Source organism: Microtus oregoni, unplaced genomic scaffold (genome assembly GCF_018167655.1).
Source record: "Microtus oregoni isolate MIOR12 unplaced genomic scaffold, Mior012 000062F_ref0000492, whole genome shotgun sequence".
In the NCBI taxonomy this organism is placed as follows: domain Eukaryota; kingdom Metazoa; phylum Chordata; class Mammalia; order Rodentia; family Cricetidae; genus Microtus; species Microtus oregoni.
The window spans coordinates 928,196-945,105 of record NW_024543872.1 but is presented as its reverse complement, the minus strand read 5'-3'; positions in this window follow the sequence as shown (position 1 = coordinate 945,105).

Here is a 16,910-nt window from a genome sequence, read left to right as displayed (position 1 = left end):
TCCCGAGTGCTGGGATTAAAGGCGTGCGCCACCACCGCCCGGCTTTCTTCCCTTTTATATGGACCAACTTTCTGGTTTCCAAGCCCGATCACTCATGGCCATTTGGCACTGTCACCCCCAGTCCTGACTTGTGGTAGTCCTCTGTAGGGGAACACCCTCCCTGCACTGACACCCCCAGTCCTGGCTTGTGGTAGTCCACTGTAGGGGAACACCCTCCCTGCACTGACACCCCCAGTCCTGGCTTGTGGTAGTCCACTGTAGGGGAACACCCTCCCTGCACTGACACCCCAGTCCTAGCTTGTGGTAGTCCACTGTAGGGGAACACCCTCCCTGCACTGACACCCCCAGTCCTGGCTTGTGGTAGTCCACTGTAGGGGAACACTCGCCCTGCACTGACACCCCCAGTCCTGGCTTGTGGTAGTCCACTGTAAGGGAAAGCTCTTCCTAGATCCCATTTTCTCCAGCTGCTAGAAAATGGCCCTCAGCTGCTCCCCTTCTTTGAGAGTTGCTTCTGTTCGTGTGCATCTAGCAGCTGCTGGCATCCAAGCCTGAGTAACACAGGGTAAAGACCCGAAATCCTTACCGCTGCCCGACAGCCAACACAGCACTGTTCAGAGGAACTCACTCGTTTTTTCTCATGGGATCAGCTAAGGTCTTTGAAGAGACAGCACTATGGTTTGGCTGTGCACCACCATCCCGCCATCCTCCAGTTCCTACGATGTAGTCCTAATTTCTAAGGTGATGGTTTTAGGGGCTAGCCTTTGGAAGCCCATGGGTCTTGAAATTCTCAGTTTCCAGAACTGTTAAGAAACGTATGTTGTTTATAAGTTTCCCGGTTTAAGGCATTTTGTTACAGCAACCCAAGAAGATTAAGAAAGCTGGGCTCCATCTCTCCATTCCCTCTCAGAATACAGCTTCCATCTCGGAATCTGCTGTGCCACGCACCCAGCCCTCTAGTGCCCCCTTCTGGTCATGCCAGGTCTGGCCTGGATCTGACCAGAGTTTAACCAGAGGCTCAGTTCTGCTGTTACAGGACTGACTGGGTTGCTGCTTGAACCAACATACTAGAATAATCTACATCACCACAACTACCCCGGTGAGGACCAGCCCCAGCCACGATGCCTCCTCAGTGTTGTTGGACCATGTCACCTACGCACAGGGTCCTGGCAGTGGCTGAGGATGTGGTAGAGCCTTGCTCTAGTCTCTGTTCACCAAGCGTTATCATCCTCGTGCTCCTTTCTCACTCCTGTGGGCCAGCCATGGGCCAGACCAGGCCACACCACTGCTACCTTTTGCCCTTGAGTAGACTGCCTCGTTCTCACTGGGTTGAATCTCTGCAAAGAGCAGGACCAGCTCCCCCGCTGTTCCTTACCTGCTTGACTCTCGTGAGCCCTCGCGTGTAAGCTGTGTCCAAGCTAGGGTCTGTGGACAACTCTGCCCCCAACCACACTGACTAAACGACCCGATCCATGCCTTCCTCCCCTCGCATCATGTCCCTCCATCAATGCCAACTCAAAGTCCACTTCTTGCACACAGCTTTCCCGTCCCAACTGTTTATCCTCAGAAAAAGGGCAAATGGACACAGTAGGGTGAGGGTGGCTTCTGTTCCCTCATGACTTCCAGAGCAGAGCGTTGACTACACCATCGGTGGGTAAGGGCTCATTGTTGCAGTGACATGTGGGTCTCCCATGCATAAGTCATATTCTCGGGGACAAATCAATGTGAAATAGCAGAGCTGTGGGGCATCATTTATATGCACACTAGGCCCTGTGCTAACTATGACAGGAATGTGAGACAAAAGAAGGCACAAACCCTTTCCAAAATGGCCCTCAAAATCCCTGCCTTTAGAGAGGTGCTTTATGTGGGAGATGAAGACAAGATGTCTCCAGGGAATACAGTATCTACCAGGAAGCAGGCATCCTGACGACTCAAGTTCATCTCTCTCCTTGAATAGTCAGCAGGGCACTCTGACCGAGAAGAAAACAGAATGCCTGTATGTTGGGACCCGAATGACGCTATGGTACAGTACCGAGGTTAGTCCTGGAATCACTCACTGAATTAAAATGAGGGGAGAGAATCTAATCTTTCTAATGATATCAGGGATAAGTGTGAAATAATAAAATCTCAAAACATTAAAGTCAACAGCATAGGAAAAGTACTTATGAGGCAGTTCAGTGTCGAAGCAGACCAAGGTCACACCCACCTCTGGTAGCAGTCACTTGTGTAAAAATCCCAAGTGAATCCTTTCAAGAATACATGTAGTTAGTGACGAATTAGACCGCAAGTTAAGACTGGAGTTTACGGTGTTGGCGGAGTCAAAATTAAGGCTAGTAGTCTGCTATCAAAAGTAAAAAGGTAACAACTAACTTGCAAGGCTTACAAGATGTCAGCCATGTTAACATAAGAGCAGCGTTCAAGTCAAAAGCTGTAACAGGCTCACGGTATCGGCAAGGCCAGATTTATGGGTCCGTGTGTCAAAATGGCTATCCCATTTTAAGAGGGACATTAGCATCCATCAATAGGAGATTGGTTAAATAAATTACAGTAATCCACACAATGGAAACCAGGCAGCTATTAAAATGATGATGTGTAGCTACTTTTATTGACGTGGAGAAATGTCTGTGACAAGGTAGTTGATGAGGAAAGCAAATAGGTTTCTGAGTGCCTGTATGATCCGATCCAGTTAGTGCAAAGTCGCGGATCTGTGAGTTTTAATGTTTCGAAAATGCTTGCTTTAGGACAAGAGATGGCTCAGTCGACTAAGGTGTTTGATGATCTGCTAGAGTCCACATGGTAAAAGAACTGGCTCCTGCCGGTTGTCTTCTGACTTCCAAATACATACCAAAGCATGCACATTCACACACTCAATTCTTAAAAGAAAGAGAGAGAGAGAGAGAGAGAGAGAGAGAGAGAGAGAGAGAGGGAGGAAGGAAGGAAGGAAGGAAGGAAGTTTATTGCCAAGCTGAGACTGCAGGACACAGATGGATTGGATGGCATAGGAGGACTCAGTAGGAGGTGGAGGTGTGGAGTGAAAAGAAAGAGGGATGCCCACATGGTTGTCCATGCTTAGGGGCTTCCAAGCTTCCCCTCCACCTAGCCAGAGAGGGGGCAAGCTAAGTCATTCTTTCCAAGCAGATATGCAGCCCCTACCAACCCGATATCACCCTCCCTGCTTGGAAGGCAGATGCTGAGCCTTTGGAGTTTGGATGTCCACATCAAAGCCTGGAGCAGGGGCTCTAAGGGAGAACCTCCCCACTGGAATGGTAGCACTGGGCATCCCTTGGCATTTCACAGTGTCCTTTAACTGCAGCACGTGTTTCCAATCTTAATCTCCATCTCCGTCTTCACACGGCCTTTGCCTGTGTCTGACCCAACCAACCTCCCCTCTGCCTTCCTCTTATACAAATGCCTGTTCAGAAGACTTAGGTTATATTTGAATAATCCAGGACAGCATCATTCCCACTGTAAATGGCTGAGGTGACAATGACGTAGACGTGAAGTATCATCTCCCTGGATGTTTGTGTAGTGAGCGGGAACAAGAGAAGTAGGGCAGAGCGCATGCGGCAGGATCTAATGAACTGCTCGTGTCTGCGGTCCCCACTAGACAATGATTAACAGCAAGGATGCTGCCTCTGGCCCCGGAAAATTGAGACATCGGTTTATAAAGTAACTCTTGTTTCATTTTGTTAGGGACAGAATCTCACTATGTAGCCCCAGATGTAAATATAGGCAGACTTTTAACTCGTGACCCTCCTCAGCCTCCATGGTGCTGGTATTACAGATGTGAGCACTTAGCCTGGCTTGGAATAATACCTGTAATGTAAACACACACACACACACACACACACAAGCTGAGCATGGGTGCGTACACCACATAGATAGATAGAGAGTGTATCTATGGTCTTGCGTTTTCATGGAATAGAGGGGTGGTTAGGGGGAGAAAAACAAGAAAGCTCACTTAAGGAAGACTAATAAAAGTGGCTGGGGAACAGTGGAGCAGCCCAGACCCCCGCGACAAGAACCACGTGTAGTCAGCACAGTGTGGGCAAAGTGCTCCGCGAGTGCTGATTCAGTCATTAAGGAAATGGGTGAAATTTCAGGGAGACAGACTGGGCCCTTTGCCAAGTAAGCACCAGGTCAGCCCGCAGCAAGGTAGCGAGCAGCCCGTCTTCCGGCACTCAGGCAGAAACAGCGAGGGGGAGTTTTCCCAGGAGTATGCCAGAACTAGGGCAGAAATATTTGTTCTGTTGGATCAGTACAGGACACACAGATGTCACTGCACCGTGAATGCTCTTGGGCATTGGTCTAGCTGCTTTGCTGTTTAGACAGACAAACCAGTTCAGTCATTTGCGGATCTGAGTGTCTCTCAACCATCACTGTAGACTTTCTGCTGCCTCCCGTTGGAAGTAGCTCAGTCAGGAAAGCGCTGATCATGGCGGCACTCTTAGTTAAAAAGAAAAAAAAAGTGCCAGGCTTGTGACTCATGTTTAAAACCCCGGTGCTGGGGAGGCAGAGATGGTGGGAGCCCTGGAGCTCCATGCCAGCCAGCCTAACCTACTCAGCAAGTTCCAAGTCAAGTGACAGAACTTATCTCAGAAGAAAGGGGGCGGGGAGGGTACAGCACCTGAGCAACAACACCTGAAGTTAACCTCTGGCCTTTCCCATTTGTTTGTATGACTGCATATGCATGCATGTGCACACACACAGATACAGAGACACACACAAATACACACCCACACAGATGTACACACATACACAGACACACACACAGGTACAGACAGACACACACAGATACACACCTACACAGATTCACACATACACACAAAGATACACACACTCACACATACACACACAGACACACACACAGATACATACACAGGCACCCACACACACTCACACAGATACACAGATACACACAGACACACACACAGATACACACCCACATAGACACACACAGATATACACCTACATAGATACACACACAGATACACACACTCACACATACACACACAGATACACACAGACACACACACAGATACACACCCACATAGACACACACAGATATACACCTACATAGATACACACACAGATACACACACTCACACATATACACACACACACACTCACACAGATACACACACAGATATACACCTACATAGATACACACACAGATACACACACTCACACATATACACACACACACACACTCACACTCAGGAAGCTGCTGTTCCTGTTCCGTCAGCCCATCCTTCATCTGGGGACTATCACATCATATACAGTGCCGATTTTGCTTGCTTACTTTTGTCCTTTCACCTCCTCTACCTTGCTTTTAAAGAGGCCAGGAGTACTAAATATTAAATGAATTATCACAGAGTGTGAGTCTCGGGTAATTCATATTTACTTTCTGTCTGTCATCAACAATATTTCTAGGCTGGTCCAGTTACAAAGCTTGATGAAGTTTAACAGCATTAGAGATCAACGGTCCCACTGGAAAAACAAATTAAATATGCAAAACAGGAGTAAAAAATTAAGCCTTGGGTTTACATAGGAGGTGGTGTAACCTCAATTACATAGAAATTAGGTAAAATGGCAAGATAATTGGTCCAAGGGTCTATAACTCTGAGCCACTTAAAGTGCTGGTATTTCATCAACAATGTGCAATGCTAAGGAAACCTTCACAACAGGAAATAGACTCAACGAGAGGCTGGCTGTGATAAGCGTGCTTTTGGATTTAACACATTGATTTACAGATGTCCTCAGAAACCTGTGGGCAAGCGAGGGCACCATGGGCCACACTCACTCTTCAGTGGCCCTAACTTCGCGGGTACTAGAGGGAGGTCCCACAGCACTGCGCAGCTGCGGCCCAGTCAGGGGAAGGGGCGGGAAACCCGCTTCATGGAATTGCGTCCCGAAGACACCACAGCTCGGCAAAGCCATCCTTTCCAGAGCTCTTAAGCATGTGCTCACACAGAATAGAGCCACATGGGAAGCCCTGGCCTGACAAACTGGGAGCCCTATTTCTGAAGGTAGGTTAGAAGACTTTATGCCCCCTCTCCTGTTAGCCCCATACGGTGCGGTGCCAAGGGTAGAAATGACCACGGGGGGAGGAGGGGTCTGAAATTCTATCATTAGCAAAGAGGCCCACCCCAAGGCCCCAACTGTATATGAAACATCTAACTCTAGGGAGCCTTTTTCAGAGAGAGAGAGAGACAGAGAGCGGGAGGTTAAACACGTTGGCAACATGCCAAAATTGCCGCGGTTCCGATTTTTATGAATGTTTAACTTTGAATCTGGGTCTGTTTTCTCAGTGCCGGAGCTTTGGGCAGAGCGCCAGCCCCAGAGGAACAGACTTAATCCAAAGACTTTGTTCGCCAGTGCCACTCCGCACCAGCTGGAAGGCCGGGGCGAGGGCAGAAAGCCAATCACCAGCAGATCCCCTAGGGTGTGACCCTGCACCAACACAATTATAACCTGATCCGCAGTGAGGACGGGCTGGCAATGCAGGGACAGGTGACTTCCGCCAAAAGACTTGGAGTTGTTGTGCTGTGAGATGCGAATGGGCATTCCTTTCTAGAGAGGAAACTGCCCAGTGTGCTAACTCAGATTAATGGCTCGGAGAGCTGCTGGAATCACTGTCCTCCCCAGAACTGGTGACTTCACGGCTAGATCAGTACTGCTTACAGAGGCCTGGCACTCGCAATAGCTGAAGAACAGGGACACATCTCTAAGGTTCAAAAGCAAGTCATGAGTAGCTTTAGATAGAGGTATTTGCATATACATCCTAGAATATTACCTACACCACAAGATATACAATGATATCTAAGAGCTCCCCTCCCCCATAGCAATATTCTAAAATGTATCTTTCAAAGGATGGCATATCACAGCTGAATCATACAGGAGCTTGTGAAAACCTCAAATGCCTAACCCTTCCTAAACACATCCTGACCCCTGAAGCAATGTGCTTTCAGGTCACTCCCCCTACATGCTTAATTCTGAGAACGTTGGAGAACAGCTTCCCCACCGTGGTAAAGTGTCTCCTCGCCGTGAAAGGCGGCCAGTGGACTCACCTCAGCTTGGAAGGGTGTGGACAGACAGTAAGTACTCAGCACCTATCACTCTGCTGTTTCTGCTGATCAGAATGGTGCTCAAAAGACTTATTTTGACAGTCAGGCAACTCTGATGGAAAAGAGGAAGAACAGATGGGCGCTTGGCCACACCTGAAAAATGCGGAGTGTTTACTCATTGACGCATTCATGTCCTTTAAAAGCTGCTTTCTTGTCAAGGATGTCTGAAACTCTTCGAGAGGGGGGCCTGTCCCTCACCCAAAAAAATAGCAAATGAAACGTATCCGGATCCCTTTGTGTTTGGGACTGCCTAGATTTCACTGTGGTTCTCAGTTCTTTCCCGTGGTCAGCCACCAGCAGGATGGACTACGAAAACAGTTTATCAGTTGGAGTTTATTAAAAGAAAGGTCAAAAGCAAGGGAGCCACCAGGCTAAGATGAAGTGGCCATGGAAGGCCATTCCCCATATGTGTCTCGTTCCCTTATACTCCTTGGGGCTCACTGGATGTGGGGGATATCTGATTGGTTTTTCAGGAAACCCCAGAAGCAGACACTGGACGGGACCCACAGGCGGGATGGGTGCACCGTTGTTTAAACAGTATGCCTCCAAACAGGAATATCTATTTTGATATTTTGATCTCTCGGCTAATAAGTTTGATGGATCATGAGAACAGATGCTAAATTTAATATAGGGTCTAAACAAAACCAGATTTCTCTTTAAAGGGAAATGGAATATAAACCCATTTGTGTCCAAACTGGTTCTCAAAGAACCTTCTTATCTGCCCCAAGTAGGACTCACAAGCAATTTTCAGATCTCTGCCGGCATTTTCCCTCTCAGGAGGAGGTGTGAAAACGACTCCCCTGAAATTTTTGAGAGCCCCTGTTTGCAGATGGTAAAAGTATTGGAGAAATACTTGCACCAAGCCTGTTCAGCAGGATGTGTGGTCACAGCAAATAGAAAGATGAAAGAAGGAATGAAAAGCTCTCAGGGGATCCAATTGCAAGGGCAACAGAATTGTCAGATTGTGGTAGACGTGGGGAGGGCGGAGACGGACAAAGAGATGCAGGTGATAAATGCATCTCAACACAGGCTACAGCGATGCAAAATTTCCATGGCAGCAAACTTTTAGTTCGAATAATGATTTGTTACCAAACACCTACTGTGTGCAGGGAGCACTGCTGTGTGCAGGGAGCACTCCTGGCCCGAAGGCAAACACTGGGTCTATACAGTTCAGTCCCCTTCCCTTCATAGCTGCCCGTTGTGTTTTACTGCAGCGTATAAATCAGGTCATCAAGTTGTTCGGAGGTACGTGACAAAATGCAGATTCTTGGGTTTGAAATATTTCTTGGAGCCAAAATTTATAACTCTTGAGTAAGGCTAATGCATAGCATACTTGGAAGAAATAAGCATGGCTTGCTTGGTTATGTCCACTCTGCATTTCAGAATCAAAGCCAGATACAACTGGCTGGACTCAGTGCCTGTGCATTCATCTGTTTCTACCTACGTGGGACTTGGTTTAATTGCATGGAGACATAAAGGGATGTGGATGAAATGTTTATAGTGCGCACAGGCAGAAGTGTGTGAGATAGAGATGGATAGAGAAGTTATAGGGCCTGCACCACTGAGAGTTTATGACCTGAAGGAAATTGAGTTTTATATCTCATATCATCAGAAGCCTTCGGAAAAGTTGGACTAGCATTTTCAATAGCCCTCTGGCTACTGTGTAGAGAAAGGATTATAAGGAACAACAGAGGCAAGTGTGTTAGTCAGGAAGGCCACCGTAGTTGATGAGATTGAAGAAAATGATGACCATGTGTGAGAGAGATAGTATTAGAGGTGGGAGAAAAGGACATTTTAGGGATGCATTCAGATCAACTAAAAGGCAGAGGAGATCAAGAATGAGGTTTGGAGCCAGGCAGTGGTGGTGCACACCTTCAGTGCCAGCCCTTGGGAGGCAGAGGCAGGCAGATCTCCAAGTCCAAGGCCAGCCTGGTCTACAGAGTGAATTCCAGGACAGCCACTGCTTACAAACAAACAAACAAACAAACAAAAAAAAACGTGGTCTGGGTAGTGGGTGGCTGCAGAAGGAAGAGGCTAGATCATTGGAGCAAATGTAAAGCTTACTTTAATTACAAAATTAAATTTCAACTTTGTAGCATCTCTTCTTCTTAGTTTTCCTCTCACTCCAAAGGCTAAGAAAAGTAATTAGAAAATTATAATATACAAGGTTATGGTTAAGAGAAAAGTTAGTTCTACATGAAAAATTAGTTCTATGAAGGTTAATACTGAATTTAACGTACTAATTGGTTTTACCCAGAATCCCAAATTTCCCTCATAGAATCCCTTCCTCAAGCAACATGCTTGAGGTTATGCTAGTCTAATACTTTTGGTCTGAAGAGCACTTAGAGTATGAAAAATCTGCCTTATAAATGCACCGTGGGGTTCACCAGTTGATTAAGATAGACCTTCCCCCCAATATTTACACATAAGTAGACTAGCAAATGAATTTATCCATTTTGCATGGGTTCTGTCAAAACAGAATGAAATCTAACTTATATCCCACCCACTGAAGAATTATTTGACAACCAAAACGGGGTTAGAATCTACTAATAACTAATTCCACATATTTTGAGCTCTGATATGTCCCTCTTTTTGTCTAAATAAAAAGAAAGGGTTTAACTTTAATTTGGTAAAACTACATATAATAAGAACAGTTATCAAGTAAGAATTGTATTTGTAATATCCAGTCCATTTGTATTTGGCAAATTCAGAAAACTTTTTCTATTATCTATCCTATCTTGTTGAGTTCAAAGTTTTGTACTTAAGTTACCTTCTGTCATAACTAAGGAAAACTGTAACTCTAACTGTCTAGTCTTCAAATCCATCAAAAGCCCAGAAGGATATAATATTACCTGAGTAAACAGGAAGTGTAGTGCAAGCCACTGGACAGTCACCCAAGGTTCCTTTACAATGTTGACACATCAGTCTTTGACCTACAGATCTGGCATATCTGGCAGACTCTTCTATAAAACAGGAATTTTGAAGGACTTTCCTGCCTTGTTCTCACAAAGTTTAGCAGTCTTTTTACTTTGTGTCCTGCTTGTGCACTTTGTACAGCATACTGTCAGCCGTCAAGGCAAGGGCAGTTTCTTGCCCAAAAGTCTAGTTTTGTCACAATGAAAGCAAACTACATATGGAACTTCTTCCATATCCATATCCTTTTATGAAGCAGATTAGTGCTACCAGGAGCAGAAGTGTCTTCACTGTCATGAAAAGCCTTAGGTTATTAAACATCCTAAATGCCATATTCTGTTGGTCTCTGGAGTGTTTGAAGATCACCTATCTATCTAAAATATATCTGTTTAACTTTGAAAGCATACCTAATACAATTACACATTTGATTATTATAGATGACTAACTACTAACCTGTATTTCTTAATTATATGTTTTTAAATGAGCTGCATATACACAATACCCCCAAAAGAGTAGAAACATGCATACAGTAATGCAAAAATAACTTTAAATTTGTATCACTATACCTAAATCCAAACCAATGTAAAATATTTAAGGTTAATAATTGTCTTTTTGTACTATATTCCTATATCCCCCCTAGATTGTGACAAATATCCATAACCCACCAAATGACAAAAACCACCCAGCCCACTCTTGAGAATGTGGGCATTGTGTTCCCTAGATGGCTCCCTGTTGTTTGAGGGTAGTGGCATCTTTAGAGAACCCTGAGAAAATTGAGACAATGGTCAAGTACTGTGAAATCCAGTTGTAATATTTGCTGTCCGGTCTCACAACTGTCCCCATTCAGACGGATTGGTATTTACGCCATCTGTCTTATAGTTTTTCCTGGTTTATCTTTTTATATCTGCAGCCAGGATTTTCAGGTCTCCCCTCATTAAGCCTGATCTCTATTAACCTTGAAGAAATCCACAGCTTTTTGTTTCCTGTGTAAACAAAAGCATAATCTCTCCCCTAGTGCAAACATTTTCTGCTGTCCATTTGGAAGTTAAGTCATCCCTAACGTATCTAGGCTGGTTTAATTCAGCAGTCCCTTTACCAATCCCATGTCCCTCAACAACTGCCATGCACTTATCAGCATGCACAAAGTTCAAAGTCAACAAAACACCATACAGGATCCAGACTCCCTGTGTATTTCCCATCCCTCCAAAGCTTTTTCTCCTTTATATTACTTTACTCCCTCTTTAAAGACTTTATTACTACTTATTACTATTTTAAAACTATTCACTTTTTTCTATGATTATCTATACCCTTTTATTTCTTCTCTTCCTTAAGTTAACTATGCACTTTTTTTGGTGGGGGGGTATTTGAGACAGAGTTTCTCTGTAGCTTTGGAGCCTGTCCTGAACTAGCTCTTGTAAACCAGGCTGGCCTTGAACTCACAGAGATCCACCAGCCTCTGCCTCCTGAGTGCTGGGATTAAAGGCATGTGCCCAGCTTTTTCAAATGGCTCGGCTGTTAAAGGCTAGGCTCACAACCAAAAACTATGCAGATTTTTAAACACACTCTAACATATTTAGTGGGTTTTTTCATCTGGACCTGCCTTTACTGTGTGTCCCTAGCCTTTTCTGACCATGTATCCCAAGCCTCAAACTACTAAGCAGCTTGGTGCTGGATGGGTCTGTGAAAGTCGAGGTTTACATCCTACAGGCCTGGTGAGAGCGACATTCAACTGGGACCCGCATCTAACCAGGAGTTGCATTCAATACCCCAGTTATAGAAAGCTGGTGCCCACATGATGTCAGACGTTTTTATTTAACTTGCCGGCTACTCAAGTGCTTGTTATATGGCAGACTCTCTTAAAGAAACCATCTCTCTCTCTCTCTCTCTCTCTCTCTCTCTCTCTCTCTCTCTCTCTCTCTCTTCAGCTTTCTCAGGCCCATGTTGGAACACCAAATGTAGCAGGCTTTCCTTTAGGCTACCAGCCAGCTCCCAAATCATGCCGCAGAGACTTATTTCAGTTGCGAATGCTTGCCTCATCACTGACTGGGTTCAGCGGCCTCTGCCCATTAATCTCTGTCATCCTGTACTCTTGGCAAGAGGCTAGACATAAAGAGAGTTGAGTGTGCACACACACAGTGGACTGTGCTGCCGGGAGAGAGTCACACACGTGTAAAGGTCTCCATTCACCTAGGAATCCCTCTGCATGGCAAGAGGATTTCAACAAATGACAAAGAACTTCGTGATGGGTTGAGGGTTGGCGGTAGAAAATAGAGGGAAGGAGGAAAGGATGAAGGGAAGAAGCCAGAAAGATGAAGAGGAAGAAAGAGGGAGGGGAATTACCCATGTAGCCAGCCCTGCCTATTTCCTGTCATGGCAACGCTAAAGAGGAGAGTGGTGATCGAGAAGAAGATGGGTTCCAGCGATGATAAAGATGCTTACGACACAAAAATGAGCGGCCCACTCTTAATCCTCTCCACCGTCTTTTCAGATCACTAGTGCTCCTGTTCTCACCATCATACAAAAGGCAGAGTGAGGGTCACCAGGGTTAGGTCCTTGCTCAAGGGCTGTGTAGTGATGCTAAGGTCTATTTCCCTGGAGAATCCATGGCCATCACCGCTTAGAACACCATGTCTCAGTGTCGTGTCTCAACGACAGGGACTGGTACTTGGGTCTTTGTTTCCATGGAGAGCTTTTGTAATATGAGTTTTGTTGCTTATGTTTTCCTTCTCACTCATAATTTTTTTTTTAAATTTAAGGATTGTGTCTGCTTCAATGACCCACAACTAATAGAAACGCTGAACAAACCTGACTGTGGAGGGAAGAGAGCATACTGATATTTAAGATGTCTCTGCTTCAACAGGCAGCAAGTATAAGCAAGCGTAACTTATTCACCACCTCTAATTACCTTGGCTGAGGACAGAGGCCTGTGCTTGGACTGCAACCTGCATGGAGAACAGTCTTCCTATAATCTGGAAAGAGATCTGCTTTGCAGATGACACCAGGACACAGATAGGATTGTAGCTTGCGGGGAGGGAGGTCTGATGGGGAAGAAGGCAGAGTTAGATACCTGAACTGCCTGTGTCCTTTTAGAATTTTCTTCTCAAACTGTTGGCTTTCAGTCTTGTAGCTACCAGCTCCACTGAATGAGGACCCCTGACAGGAGTCCTTAAAGTCCCAGCTATAGAATTTCCTCATCTTCAGCAAGGAAAATATTTATTCCTCATGCCATGTACACCCTTTATGGACTGTGCTGAGTACATGAACTTGATTTTGTGTCAAAATTTAAAAAGGGCTGAGGACACGACTCAGTGGGTCAAGTGTTCACCAACCATGAAAGTACGAGGACCTGAGTTCAAATCACCAGCTTCCAGGCAATACCTCACTGGGGAGGTGGAGACAGGGAGACTCTGGGAAGAGCTAGCTAGCTAGACTAATTGGTGAGCTCTGGGCTCAAGAGTCATCAAGGAAGAGATTCAGTGCCAACCTCTGGCCTCCACACATATGTGAGCCAACATACATGCAGACATGCAGCCATACACATACATTATATACACACATACATTGCCCCCAAAATTACTTAAAGAGAAGAATGTAATCTCCAGTAAAAACCATTTATAAAAGGATTTTCCCCGTGAGAATAAAAATTTACGCAGTCTAGTCACCTTCCTAGCTCTTATACCCAGAGACTCCCATAAACTAACCCTACTCCCAAACACAGGGGTTAATACCTGAAAGGGTTGTCTGTGGGATGATGGGAAAGCAAACGCTGGGGGTGGGCATTCCAACCTTCATGGTGCTGGCTTTGTCTGTGGGACGATGGGAAAGCAGACACTGGGGGTGGGCATTCCAACCTTCATGGTGCTGGCTTTGTCTGTGGGATGATGGGAAAGCAAACGCTGGGGGTGGGCATTCCAACCTTCATGGTGCTGGCTTTGTCTGTGGGACGATGGGAAAGCAGACACTGGGGGTGGGCATTCCAACCTTCATGGTGCTGGCTTTGTCTGTGGGATGATGGGAAAGCAAACGCTGGGGGTGGGCATTCCAACCTTCATGGTGCTGGCTTGTACTTACAGGGAAACATGGGAATTCCTGAGGAGACTGGGGTGGGCTATGGGGATGTGTGGAAGGAAGGGCTCAAACACACTCCCTTTCATCAATTCCTAAAGGTCACAGGAGAGGCTACAAACAGAACCAGAATGAGAAATGGCATCTTCGTGAATACTCGGAAGTCCAGCCTTTTTATTTTCTTTTAGTCAGAGAGTTAGCATGGGAATCTTGCACTGAGTCTGGGGTTCCCAGGATAGCGTTCTTCTGCTCTCTCTCATGGTAAGCTGGCTTGCAACTTCCCAGCACGGAAGGCTGAGCACAGTCTGATGTGTGTATATGTGAGTGTATAGTTTTTTAAGAGCAGCAAAGCATATGGGAATTAACGAATAAACCAAGTTCATTTGCGCCTTGAAGTTAGTCCCTCGGTCCAGTTGCCCTTTGACTTGCTCTCTTTCTCTACATAGTATGACAGACCTAACGGGGATGCCACCGTCTTTCTTCCATAGTCTCAGCCGTTCTCAAGCTGAGGACCAGGGTTTGAAGTACGTTCTAGGCCCCGACCAGAAGGAAACTTCTTAGAAGAGAGGGCTGGAATGCACTCACGTGTCTCTTCACCAACTGAATTAGCATATTAACCATGCAGATGTGCTGTTTTCCCTCAGTTACGTTGATGAAATGTCACAGATAAGAATGTTAGGAAGAAGCTGAATCTGTTGAGTGGAGGATGTTTGGAGAACACGTCTGGTACTTTTCATTTTTCTTCCCCACATAATGGTTTCAAGGTGTTATCAATCTGCAAAAAAACAAAACAAAAAGAAAGCTAGCAAATGGACTTTGGTGAACCTTGAAATGCCCCTCTCTTCAATAGAGCTGCTTTGAATTTGGGATAGTGTCTTGTGCCTCTCCTCTCTTAAGAGCGCAATACTATGCTCTGAGAGTAACAGCACAGTCCTGAGCCAAGGACTAACGGCCTCTAGGGCTCTCCTAGAGCGTGACCCCCTCAGTGTGGCCATTGATTCTAGTTCTTGGAATAAGGGAACAGGATCAGAGTTAGTGAGGTTGATGGCACGGGTCTGTAACTATATATTTCTTTAAAATCAATATACCTATACTTTCCATGTTATCTACAGACTTCTTAAGGGGCACAGTGAGCATATTCCGAGACTTAGAACTTCTGACAATCTTGCAAATAGTGCCTGTTCAATTTTGAAATACACTTTTCTCTGGCATGGATATATCTAGAACATCTGCATCTTGTTTGCTGGCGCATCATTATTGCTGTTTGTTCTTGGACCAATACATTGCACGTTGGTTACATCAAAAGTACAGCATTCATGTATCAAACTGGAAGTCTCTCTGTGGTAACGTAAACTGAGGGAATGGGCTTATCTTCGAGAACTTAGAGCAAAGAATCACAAGCTGTGGTAGGTAGGAATTTCAGAGTCATTCCAACCTTTTAAAAAAAAATCCTAGGAATAAATACTAAAAATTCTTGGCAGGTTTTAAAACTAGATAACTTCATATGTTTGGAAAATAATTGACTAGAAATATATGTATTTATTGGAATCTTTAAAATACTTTTATGTTATTACTGGAAAGTTCCAGAAATGTATTTGAAAGTTTTTTAAAAATGACCTAAAGAACCTTAAGTAAATTCTATATCCATTCTTCCTCTGCTAATGGTTGATTTTGCCTTGTCATGAGAGACTAATGTTTTCAATATGGAGTGGCCATCAACTGTGCATGTCCAGTTAGATGCAGGAATCCTATGTGAAGCTCAAGAAACAGAGACCCAGCCCTTCTACTTATACTGGAGCTGAAGTGAAGTCTAAGATGGTGCCCACAGCACAAGAATACGAAAGGCCCTATATGTTAGTACTGCCACAAACATCTATTGGTGCTTACCAATGTGCCGAGCACTATGCTAAATATTTTTATATATTATTTAATTCTTTTGACACCATAGTAAAGAAGGAAGATAAGCCAGGAATCAAAAGAAAACACTCAGTGCTTGAGCTAAGCCATGGGTTCATTCCTAACACCAAAAAGAAGAAGAAGAAGAAAAAGGAGGAGGAGGAGGAGGAGGAGGAGGAGGAAGAGGAAGAGGAAGAAGAAGAAGAAGGAGGAAGAAGGAAGAAGAAGAAGCAGCAGCAACAATTAACAAGCTTACTATAAACCACAACATTGTGAAATGCGAGCTAAACTCCCAGTCTTTGGGGGAATAACTTTTCAGCCCCCACGTTCTTCTCCACAGTGTTTCTACGAATGCAGGTAACATATCAACCCGTTTACTCCCCTAGAAACCCCAAGAAATGTTGGTACCAGGTATCTTTCAACTATGTTTTCATGTTTGAAATTTTGTGTTCTGAAATTTGAAGTTTATGGTATGCAGCAGGCAAAACAAGCAGCCATTTGTTCTTTGCCACGTGGGAAGCCGCTGTCAAAAGTCTACCGTGTCAAAAAGCAACCAGGGTTTGTGCCTGCTCTGGGTTGATGCAGTAGAGGTTTCTCCAGGTCTCTTCTGCATAACATGCCAATTTACACTGCCATTGAGAGAAACTACAACACAGGCCCAGGCAGCAAGAAGTGAATGGTCACCAGAGAAGGCTGCTCAGAAAAATAGCATGGGCTCTTCCAAACGCCAGGCCCCTTGCATACTCCTGCTAAGCATCACTGTAGAGGTCATGTCCCTCAAGGCTGGCCAGAGACACAGCTCTTAAGTGAGATTCCAGTCTGAGGAGCTGGCACCTCATGAGAAGTAGAGCCGTGTTTACTGCTGAGCCAGCTAGGCACCTACCTTTATTGCCTTGAGGCAGGGTCAAGGGA